A 12,510-nucleotide genomic window follows, 5' to 3' on the forward strand; every position below is an offset into this window, starting at 1 on the left:
GTAACCCCCCAGGGGTGCACAAAGACAAGGAAGACAGTAACATACTCCATACTCTTTCCCACCCCCCGTTGTACTGCTTCCATTCTTTCTGCTCCCATACACAAATGCCCACAGATCTCACACCACCCTCCTTACCCCCCAACAACAAACACAGAGAAATACATGCTCCCTCAGTCTCCTTAAAAAAAAAAAAAGGCTTTTCCATCTCGGTTGCGACACAGTGATAAGGGGTAGCGAACATCTCATACCTGGTGTGAATGCTAATCAGTCAGGAGTTCTCCTTTTCCCAAGACAGGGAACTGTTTCCTTCCAAATTTATTAGAACCTCCTCCACTGCCTCTTTGAAAAACCTTCTTTGTCACCCTCTCCCAAGTCCCGATACTTCTTTAAAAAAAAAATGGCTTCGGAGCTCCTTCTATTCTTGATATTGATTCTCTCTCTCTCCCCCCACCCCTCCTCCTCTCTCCTGTCTGTGTCTCTTCTGAGTGGTCTATTGATAAGTCCCTGGAGGCACTGGGTCAGCCTGCCCGTAGGAAACCAGACACAATGCACAAATCTCCGAGTGCCATTCTGCCATCAGCAAGCAGACCACGTTTAGGAGAGAGAGAGAGAGGGAAAAAAAAAACAGTAGAGCAAGAGACAGACAGAGAGAGAGAGAGAGCGAGAGAGAGACCAACCAAGGGAGGGAGAGACGGAGAGAGGGGAGAGGAGAGGAGGAGAGAGGGAGAGAGAGAGAGAGGGAGAGAGAGAGAGAGAGAGAGAGAGACAGAGAGAGAGAGAGAGTGTGAGAAAAAGACTGATTGGAACAGGAGGGAGGGAGAGAGAGAAAGGGAGAGGGAGCGCGAGAGGGAGAGCGACACTGCCAGTCAGGTTAATCATCCCTACTTTAATTAGCTGTTCGGCTTAGACATAAAACAATTGAATTTGAATGATCTGTCAGCGGGCTCGGCTGAACCAAAGGGGAAAAGCGAATATTACAAAAAGACTGTTGGTGTGTTCTGATAAGCAATACTGCTCGTACTGACAAATCCTCAAAGGGGGAACTATTAAAACTTACAACTAAACAAAAAGTGCAAATACAAATGGCATTTAGAGAAAGGTCTTTTTTTAAAAAAATGGAGTTTTCTCCCCTAGTTTTATGAAGGGTAGATATTTATGTGCAGGTGCCAACATATTAGGGTCTGCGTGTAATGTGTGAAAGTTTATTAACGATGGTCTAGGAGTGCAGCAGACAGATGCTGCAGAGAACAAGACAGGTACAGCCGGATGCCGAGTCTAGATCTTGGAGGGAGATGGATGCTGGAAGAAGAGGCACCGTGGCAAGAGATCAGCACAGACAAAGTCAGTGGGCAGAGAGGCAGGCAGATTTTAGGCACGGCACGATCGTGTCTAAAAAGGCAAAAGTTCTGATGCAATAATAGGTGCAAAATAATCCATCCAGCCTCCTCTCCTAGGAGCACTCCAAGGTACAGTTAAAACGGATTAATCTTTGTGACAAACAGAGCTGGCAAGGCAGACTATGGCAGACACTGAAGGCGATTCACAGACCCAGAGGAGACCAGAGCCAGGAAAAGCCACAGAGATCAATCTCTCCGATGCCCTAATTCAGCAATAAGGAAACTGAGGCCCAGAGACTTGGGCTAATAAATCACGAAGGCAATAGCGATGTCGAAGACACTGGAACCTGGGGCACCAGCAGCCCTCTAGGCTAGTACTCTTTCCAGCACACCAACTAGCCTGCAGCTCTCTTTAAAGATTCTGGCCCAACAGGTATGAAAATCACCCATCTCCAGAATAATAGGACTCCTTCATCTATAGAGCTAGGGCACATGCCTCCAATTTTTAAAAATATCTGAGTAGCAATATTTTTGTGCATTCTGAATTCTAAAGATGCGAATCCTTAATTTCTTCTCGGAGAAAAGCAGAAAAACATAACATTGAACAAGCCCCATCTCAGCAACGTACAGCTGGTACCACATTCCAGGCTGGTGAAGGCCAGTGCATCAGTCTACAAAGACCTGTCCCGGAGTCTGCAATTCTCTCTGTGAATATTGTGTGCTACAGATCACCATAGAAAAAGATGTGGTTCTTATACAACTCATTTTTAAAATATAGGCATACTATGGGGTGAAAGAGATTGAGTTTTTCAGCTTACAATGTCATTTGAAATCACGGCTCAGATTTTCCACCTGAAAGATTAGCTATGGGCGACTTTTCCTATATATTTCAACTGAAACGAGCTACTAAAATAGAAAGGGGAAACTGTAGTATCTGCCCACGTACTTGATGGTATCTCTTTTGCGGACACATATGATCATATTCAGTAAGGATTTCCCTCTTGACTACAGATAAAGGAAGGTAATTTTTTTAAAGGGGAAAGAGGTGCTTATGAAGAGAACAGTGCCATCAGATGCTACTGGAGAGATTACCGGTAAGTCTCTTGTCCTAAAACAAGAACCATGGTGTACATGAAAGTGAAAACTATCTCTTAGTCATGCTTCAGCAATGATGTTGCTACTTAGGGTGAAAGAAGAAAACTGAAGAATGTCAGACACCTGGGAGCCCACTCAAAGGCAGGTAATGTGAGAGAAGTCATAGCCGGAGTAATTTAGTTTATTTGCACACCAACCCTGTTAACAATGGCTACTGTGACAGGTATAAAACACAGGACCACAGTCGATCAGTTTAGAGGGATGAGGGTTCAGTGAATTTCACATTGGTAGGTCCTCCTGCAGGTCTCAAAGCACCTGATAGGCAAGAGTGCAGGGCAGAGCAGTGAAGTGCTTGCTAAATGCATGCTGCGTGAACTGAATGTAAAAGAGAATAAGCTTTGGAGTCCAAGAGACCTTTATAATATTGTCCAAGTCACAGACACTCTCAAAAATTCAGTTTCCCTATCTGTAAAAGGTGACAAAATTGATCCCATAAGGTTGTTTTCAGGATGACATGAGTTAACATATATAAAGTCCACGGCTGGTCCTCACATAGCAATTATTATCGAGGAAAGCATAAAATGGGGGTGTATAAACAAAACTGCCTACTATGGATGTGCTGAGTGTGTTATATTCAAAGCATGCGGGTACAAGATATGAATACACATAGCAAAGCAAAGATGTAATATATGGACTTCTATTAGAAAGGGTTGGCGACAGAGCCCATGAATTAGAAAGGGTTGCTGACAGAGACTAACCCAAAGTTCTAACTTCAAGGATCATCTCAGGGTTGTTTGATCCCTTTGTTCCCAGACTTTGGAATATTTCCTGGCTCATAATAATGCCCTTGCTTGATTTGTGCTAAGCACTCTTAGTACTTTCCATATTTTATTATACATTAGTGTCATAACAGCCCTATGAATTAGGTACTACCAACCCTCATTTCGTAGAAAAGGAAATCAAGGCCTAGAAGGGTTGGGTAACTTGCTCAAAAACACATAGCTAGTGAGTATGGAATTAGAGATGAAATCCAGGCACCTAACTTTCAAGCCTCCGTTTTCAGCCATGATGCTGGACTGACATGCAGTAGGTACTGGTAAATATGAGTTGAATAGATAAGCAAATGCATAAAACACCAGGGTTTTGATCACATTAAAATAGTAAGTGAAAATCTGTGCACAATCTCTTGCGAGAATCTTGTGCTCAGATTATACAATCTATACACCTCTTCTCCAGCTCACTTCAGGTGGCAGGCCGTCCTCAGGAGCTGGGGGCAGCTAGTCCCTGAGTGGTGTTGAAAATGGATGAGGTGAAGATTGCTGGCTAGGACCATGCAAGACATTGAAATATCTGACGGCATTTCCAGCACTTTGAAGGGAGTGTTAGCACATGGGTTATTAATTGGCTTCATTCCAGTTCAGATAATTACATCGTGTCTCTTTAATTTTTCCCTGACCATGCCATTCTTTACTTCCTGTCAGAAATGTGCTCGTCAAAAATGCATATGAACACATATAAACATACAGTGATATTTAAGGTTTGCATAATCCATAGGGTGTTCTTTTTTCTAAATGATTAGTATATAGTAGCCATGTAACAAATGAATGAATAGACAAAAGAATTAAAGTTGTTGCAAAATAACCATCACTAGCTGAAGTTAAGATTTTTGTTTGGCATTGAAATAAACAAATTTTTAAGCTATTTCCTTGGTGACAGGATTCCAATCATATTTTTTTTCTTATGGGCAGATATTTCAAGAGCTGATGACCTGCTTGTGATTAGCTCATTTCCTTATACTATTTAGTTTCCAGCATAAAGTAGAAAGTGAGAAGGGATCCTGCATAGTACGGTATACTGAATTCATGGGTTCTAGAACAGTCATTAATTCAGTTATTACACTGGATTTGGATTTGGCAGGTGTTTTCCTTTGTTAAATAATTTATTAGAATAGTCTGCAAACTTACAGAAGAAAAGGACAAGGGATCTCAATTTAATAAGTTTAGGAAACTTGGTCAGTCATAAACAGACAAAATGCTTCTCTTCTTCCCAAAGAATGCTTGGTCTTTGAAATACTTGAAAAGACTGTATCCATTTGACACTGGAGAAAATCTCCTGGAAGCATATATTTTAATTATGAAAACGCAAATGCATCCACAGCAGAGTGTGGTTTAGTAGTCCTTTTCATTGGACATTTGTATGAACAAGTCACCAAATATAGGATGCATAAAAAGTAAAAGAATAAAGGGTTAATTTATTAACTATGCATGAGAGTTTCTAGACCTTTGCTTCCTAGCTTTTAGTTCAAAATTCCATGCATACTCTGCACATAATAATAAATGCCATAATTCAATGTATGCCATAATTGATTTATTTTCAAGCACCTTTTCTGGTTCAGCTCTCAAAGCTTTCCTTCCTATAAACTTCCTCCAAATTATTTTTTGTGGCCCTCTGTAAATCATTTAAAATCGGTGTTTGTGGAATGACTTGACTGTATAGTGAGATCTGTATGAAACTAGCCCTATTTCCTTTTGGGAATCAGTGGCCAAGTTCCATGCCAAATTAAAAAAAAAAAGAGTGATATGTCAGCCCTTTCTCACCTCTTTGACTCCAGTAATAGTGACAGCAGTCACTCAGTGACTGTGTTCTACTTGGTCACTTATACCTTGAGACTGAGATGTTCAGGACAAGGTCTTTGTATTTACTCTGCTTGACCCACTGCATGTATTGTCTGGTATCATGCCTGCCATGGTGGTAGATAAACCTGGAGGCAACAGCTACTAACTCTCTTCTTTTCTTTTTTTTGTTGGTGTGAATTTTTATTTTTTATGTACATTTCATTGATTATGCTACTATAGTTGTCCCATTTTTTCTCTCCTTCATCCCCTTCCACCTGGTACCCCCATTTTCTCCAGCACTCCCCCACCATCAGTTCATGTCTATTGGTCACATATAAGTTCTGTGGCTTCTACATTTCCCATACTATTCTTAACCACCCCCTGTCTATTTTGTTCATCCATTTGTGCTTCTTATTCCTTGTAACTTTTCTCCCATTCTCCCCTCTCCCTCTCTCCACTGATAACCCTCCATGTGATCTCCATTTAGGTGATTCTGTTCCTGCTCTAGTTGTTTGCTTAGTTTGTTTTTGTTTTTACAGGTTCAGTTGTTGATAGTTCTGAGTTTGTTGTCATTTTACTGTTCACAGTGTTTGATCTTCTTCTCCTTAGATAAGTCCCTTTAACATTTCTTATAATAAGGGCTTGGTGATGATGAACTCCTTGAACTTGACCTTATCTGGGAAGCACTTTATCTGCCCTTCCATTCTAAATGATAGCTTTGATGGATAGAGTAATCTAGGTTGTAAATCCTTGTTTTTCATGACTTGTAATACTTCTTTCCAGCCTTTCATTGGCTGCAAGGTTTCTTTAGAGAAATCAAATGATAGTCCCCTGGGAACTCTTTTGTAGGTAACTCTCTTTCTTTCTCTTGCAGCTTTTAAGGTTCTCCCCTTATCTTTAATCTTGGGCAGTTTAATTATGATGTGTCGTGGTGTGTGCTCCTCTTGGGGTTCAACTTGTCTGCAACTTTCTGAGCTTCCTGGACTTCCTGGAAGTTTATTTCCTTCACCAGTTTGGAGAAATTCTCCTTCATTATTTTTTCAAGTAAGTTTTCAATTTCTTGCTTTTCCACTTCTCCTTCTGGCACCCCTGTGATTTGGACGTTGGAACATTTAAAATTGTCCCAGAGGTTCCTGAGCTTCTCCTCATTTTTTTTTTTGAATTCTTGTTTCTTCATTCTGTTCTGGTTGAATGTTTATATCTTCCTTTTGTTCCAAATTATTGATTAGAGTCCCAGTTTCCTTCCCTTCATTGTTGTTTCCCTGTATATTTTTCTTTATTTCATTTTGTACAGCCTTCACTTCTTCCTTTACTTTGCATCTCTACTCAATCATTTCTCCGAGCATCTGATTACCAGTGTTTTGAACTCTCCATCTGGAAGGTTGTCTCCTTGTCACTTAGTTCTTTTTCTGGAGTTTTGATCTATTCTTTCATTTGGGCCATATTCCTTTGTCTTGGCCTAACTCTCTTAGTTCGTTGTATACTATTGCAATTTATTCTTACTGTGCCCCAAGTTTTTAATACGGAAAAGGCATAATATCACCCTAAGACTAGTGATCTGATGCTTAAACTCAAGTAGCACTGTTGGGAAGATATTTAAAAATTAGCTAGTGAAAAGCACTTGTATTCATGATTTTCATAGCCTTATCACTATTTTAATAGCAAGATAAATATGTCCTTGGATAACACATTTCAAATCTGAAATTTAAGTAAATTTTGAATTAAAAAAATCAGACAAGATTTATATTAACTATTAGAGGTGGTAAGTTAGCACTTGGTTTTAAATTTAAATGTCATCTAGAAATAGTCTGATAGCGTTTACAGAAGCATAGACTCTTAGACCTAGGAGGTATTTAGGAGATTTTCTGGTTCTGTTAGTCTACAGAGAAGAACTGAGTGATAGACATTTTATCAAATAAACTTAAGGTCACAAAAGTTGGTAGAAGCAAAGCTAGTATTGGAACCCAGTTCTCCTGTCTTCTGTTCCCACGCCTTCCTCATTCACACCCTTGCCTTTCATAACCCTGCCACCTTTGTTTAGGACATATTTTATTAAAGAAACTCTTAAATTCTGGTGCTGAGAAAGGGGTACTCCATTCCTAATGTAGTCTAAGAAACACACTAGAAAGGGACTGTGGTGGGCTGAATAATGACTCTGCAAAAGATATCCAGGTCCTAATCCCAGAACCTATAAATGTTGCCTTACCTGAAAAAAGGGATCTTGTGAATGTGATTAAATTGAAGGGTACTGAGATTGGCAGATTACCCTGGATTATTTTGGTAGTCTATGAGTGTAATCACAAGGATTCCTATGTGAAAGAGGCAGGAGGACCAGAGCTAACAGTAGGAGATTTGATGACAGAAACAAGAGTTTGGATTTACTCATAGAAGGGATCATGAGTGCAAGATTGCAGATGGCTTTTGGAAGCTAGAAAAGGCAAGGATATTGGCTATCCCCTAGAACATCCAGAGCAACAGCCCTACCATTATCAGTTACCTTGATCTGAACATTATCTCACAACACAGCTAAAATATTTCTTAGCTTTTTAAAAAAGCTGATATATTACCTTGTTGACTCAAACTGAGCCTGTGATACAAGAATTCTTACCAGTCTTCAGGAAAACATTGACTAGGATAGGTCAAGAATAAATCTCTCTCTCCCTCTTGCCATTAAGAACTTCCTTCTAGGTTGACATGGAGATAGCTATCTGAAGATTGTTGTTTAATGGATCAGTTGCCTATAGATCCACCTAATCATATTTTCCCCTGTCCAGTATTATAGGGGCTCTTCATAATACTTGCTGGGTTGGCAAGGTACCCATAACTCCAAGGTAATCTACAATAGTAGTTCCTAGATAGAAGCAAACTGAAGGATCATGCCACTCTATTCTTGAGTGTCAGAAGATCTAAACTCATTCATGCTCTGGCTAGTGTGCGCCCCGCATTTGTTCTGCTCTTTCCCGATAGTGATCAGAAATAGAGAAAAGCAGCAGCATGAGGAAGCATCATGCAAAATAAACATCCTTCGTATTTGACTATCTTGCCTTAATGTATCATTGCCATTAAGTTACTGCATACAATCCATAGGACAGGGCTCCTAAAAGAATGGATTTGGGCAACATCAGCATTGCCTAGAAACTTGTAAGAAAAATAATCTTTGGGCCTTACTCCAGACTACTAAATCAGACACTCAGAGGTAGATATCTGAGTGCCTATATTTTAAAAAGTCTTTTAGGTAATTCTAAAGCCTGGCTGAGAACCACTGTCATAGCAAATCTATGAGGCTTGGCAAGTCTACTGAACTATGAGTAAGATTGCCTGCTCACCTGGGTGTAATTGTGGTTCTGTTGCCAGCTATGTGACCTTAGATCAGATTCTCACTCTGTTTATCTCCTCATCTACAAAATGGGAATGATGAAAATAACAACAATAATCCTACAGTAGCAAAAGGCTACCGTAGGACTACATACAATCATAAATATAAAAACATTTTATAACTGCAGCCAAGATTATTATTATGGAAAAAAACATTAAGCATTGTGAATGCCCTAAGACAAAGGTATTGGGGGTATATCACCTTGCTATTTAATATTAACTGAGGCTCCAAAGTAACAGCAAGAAAGTTAAAAAACCTTGATGTGTCAGGTCCAATTCTTCAAGCCAAAATGAAGGCTGGAAGTCTGTAGACTTTTCAAGGATGTGATATTGAATAGAGGACCCAATGACCAGTATTTTTGGAATTAAATGTTGAATTTTTGACTTGACATTCTACCTTTTTATTAGTCTCTCTACCTTTTCTACTCATCAGGAAGCAAAATTTAGTGACAGCTCTGAATTCTATATTGCCAATGACAGCCTGTGTCTCGTGGGATTCAAAACAACACTTCTTTATCAATTCTCAGTGATGCTCAGTTTTACTAAAGTGGTCCATGATTTCCATCATTTCCATACCATATTCTTAAATAAGTAAGAAGCACCAGGAAGCCAGGTCAAAGACAACTGGTTATATTCACAGATTTTTCAACAGAAATAGCCCTCCCCCCTGCCCCATAAATTCTGGTAAGTGGGAAGGATGGTCCGGATCAGCATTGTGACTTTTGTAGAGACTAAAGCGATTAGAGGTATGAAAAAACTGACACAACGAGATTAAACACAACAATAATTTTCATGGAAAATCATCAGGATTTTATCCAATCTGTGAGTAATAAAAATTCAGTTATTTATCAATGACACTGTATAAGTGGGAAGAAACACTCCATAAAAGATAGCTAACTAAACCTTTTCGGTCTTGTATGAAATCATAGCAGGTATGCCTTTTGGCCTGAGGGCTCTTCTGTCCTCTGAAGACTAGAGCCTACAGGTTTCCTTCCATCTTGGCTTCCCCTCTGTGCCCTCCAGTACAGCTGTGGTGTGGCAAAGGTTCCGTGTGCGGTGCTGCCTCCTCTGAGCAGCCACAGCGTGTGCGACAGGACAAGCAGATGCACCTTTTAAGAGTTCTCTGTCATAAGCAACTCACCTGTCCTTTTAAACTTCATATATTTTTCATTGGTAAAATGTGGGTAGTATTTGCCTTACCATCTCACAAGCTGTTAACATCACAAGTTGAGGATCAATAGGGAACGATGTATCCAAAACGCTTTGTAAGCTAATGATTCCATTTGCTTGGCATTATTGATGTTATTTTTATTTACACTTCATCAGAAGAGTAAAGGTATGTATAGGAATATTGGGTATGGTAGCCAGAATATTTTTAAACCTTTAAGCTGTACAAACTTCTACGGTTTTCCCTTGAATTTACCCTAATCTCCCTGACAGGTTATAACTAAAGTGGTAAAACTAAAGATTAAGTCCCTATATGATCTCTGAGTTGATTCTCATCAGATATACATTAAATAAGACTGCTGCAGAACTTATTATGGTGTTGCTCTGGACAACTCTGCTTTAAATATATTCCCCAAGTAAAAACTTGTAATTCAGTATTACAAAATGGAAGGAATCATGGCACCCAAGGCTGGGTGTCCAGGAGTGAAAATGTCTTCAAAGGCCATTCCTGGGCAGCATAACATCAAACATCTACTTAGAAATGTCTAATTGCTCGACAAATATTCCTGAACAAAAATCTGTAGTGAGGCTACCGGATGTTCAACATTTAAAAGAAAAGGAACATGTATTGTACCACAATAAAAATTATTATTGCTTGAATTGCCCAAATTGTGTTTAAACAGATATGAGTCGAGTTCCGATGATGTTCTCAAGCATTGTTGCTTTTAAAGTAGCTGTGCGTATATATGGTACCCAATCAGTGAGTCCTTCCAATGAAAGGGCAATTAACCATGTGGTATATTTTAAAATTAGTCATTAACTGTGCAAAGACCATGCCTGAATATCTTTTATTTTTATTTTTTTATTTGGTTATTTTTCAAATAATGAATATCTTGAACTGTTACTTAAACTTTCAATTGTTGTAGACAGTCCTACCTTTTCTGTCTTGTACTATTCTTAACTAGACTATATGCTCCCTGAGGATAATCCCGGACTTATATTTCTCTACATTTCCCTTTGCCTCCAGTACAGTGGTTTACACATAGCATTTGCTTCCAAAATACCTGCTGTTTAATTGGATGCACTTCTTACTGGCATTTCTTGGGGGCAATTAAGGCACATAAAGTGCCCATAGATAAATGCATCATTATCACTGAGGTGAAGTTGCGGTTCTTAATTTTTTTTTAAATTATGCATTGGGCCACTTATTTTTTTCCCATGTGACACTTAACCTGACTAATTATAGAAGTGAATAGAAAAACATGATTCTCTTTTAAAAAGCTCACTTTACATGCAACATTTTGAGAAATTCAGCTAATATGTCAAGCAGAAGTGATGGTGAGGCTCTAAGTAATAATACAGATTTGATGGAAAATATTTTAAATTAAAGCAAGCTACCCATAAAATTACATAGACATAAATATGCATTTCCCACAAACACATATTTGCACATCCTTAAATTTAAATTAATGCAAAGAATATATATATTCTTTTGTTCTGGTGGAATACAACTGATGAAGACTAATAAATGAATAAATAAAGCACTGAGTTCCCACATCAATGTCTGCTCAATTCTGGTCAAGGAGGTGAAGTGAAGTTTCCCTTAGAGTCAGAAAATGTAGTGGATAAAAAAGGATGGGAATAGCTGGGGGGATTTCCTGAGGCCATTGCAGACCAGCTCACACACCATTAGAGGCTCATTTTCATGAGACTTTTGGTTGCATTTGTAACACTTGCCATGGGTCCCCTAGAGCATTAAGTGCCACATCACAGCACTACAAGAATAGGACAAAATGTGAAAAGGTACGTTACAAGGTTCTTTTTCTTTCAGACCTAAATATCCAGGAGTTTGTAGATATTTTCAAGATAATTTTTTCCTGTTTTCGTTCTCCCACCAATTCCTACACACTCCTTTCTATAGGATTATGTGGAAAGGACTTTTTGTTTTTAGTAAAAATCTGAATTCTTATACTTCTAAGATATAACCAACTGCAAAACATGTGGATTAGTACTTTTAATTGTATCCACAGAAAGAACATATTTCATGAAAAAGAAAAGAAAACATGGGTCTGACTGGTAAGTTTGTTCTAGGTTAAGGATTTAGCTAGCTTGATATTTGTTCTCTATTAGACATAGTGCATATTAATTGGTACATATTTTAACATTTCACCACTGCATTAAATTACTAATTTGAAATTATTAGTTGGTACAGCCATGTCCCCGCGCACCCCCCCCCCCCCCCCCCCCCCAGCCCCGGAAACAGTGCCACCTGTTTTTTCTAAGTTTGGTTCAAAACAAAAAGTCTGGCATCTAATTTGTCAAGACAACAAAATGTGAAGTTCAGAAAAAGAACAGGAATCATGAAAAGGATGAGATCCCATCTCGAAATGATTAGGGAGAACAAAACACACTTAATCCTCAAAGCAAATATAAAAGATAAGGCCTTCCTTTTGTAGATGAAGAAGCCGAGGCTCAGAGAGACTGAGTAACTTCTCCAGTATGCAGTTAAGAGGTAGCAGAGCCGAGTGCCAAACCCCTGTGTGTCTGACAAAGCTGGTTCTCTGTTCTTTTTATAATTTTTCCTTTCTTTTTATTAAAGTATAGTTGACATACAATGTTATGTTAGTTTCAGGTGTACACCACAGTGATTTGACATTTACGTACCTTATGATGTGATCACTACAAGTCTAGTAACCATCTGTCACAGCACCGAGTTACTGTGTTATTGACTGCATTCCCTCTGCTGTACCGAGCATCCCCCGACTGGAGTTTGTGTCTCTTATGCCCCTCCGACTTTCTCACTCATCCCCCCATCTCCCTCTCTACTGGCCACTATCAGTTCATTCTCTGTATGCTCTCTTTTCTTTTACACACTCCAGCCCAGACATTTAAGGTCTTTGGCTATTCAGGAGTTTCTTTGG

General features: G+C 39.1%; 1 protein-coding gene across 1 annotated transcript in view; it reads right to left on the reverse strand.

Moving 5' to 3' along the window:
• The window catches only part of ZBTB20 (zinc finger and BTB domain containing 20), a 158,868-nt gene extending 147,089 nt beyond the window's left edge, over positions 1-11,779 (reverse strand). Inside the window, exon 1 of the mRNA XM_053663147.1 lies at positions 249-11,779. The gene's annotated coding sequence lies outside the window, so the exon portion shown is untranslated. The remainder of the gene's footprint in view (positions 1-248) is intronic.
• Positions 11,780-12,510: the final 731 nt, after the last annotated feature.

The sequence above is a fragment of the Artibeus jamaicensis genome, unplaced genomic scaffold, assembly GCF_021234435.1.
Source record: "Artibeus jamaicensis isolate MK-2021 breed Jamaican fruit bat unplaced genomic scaffold, CSHL_Jam_final contig_3126, whole genome shotgun sequence".
NCBI lineage: Eukaryota > Metazoa > Chordata > Mammalia > Chiroptera > Phyllostomidae > Artibeus > Artibeus jamaicensis.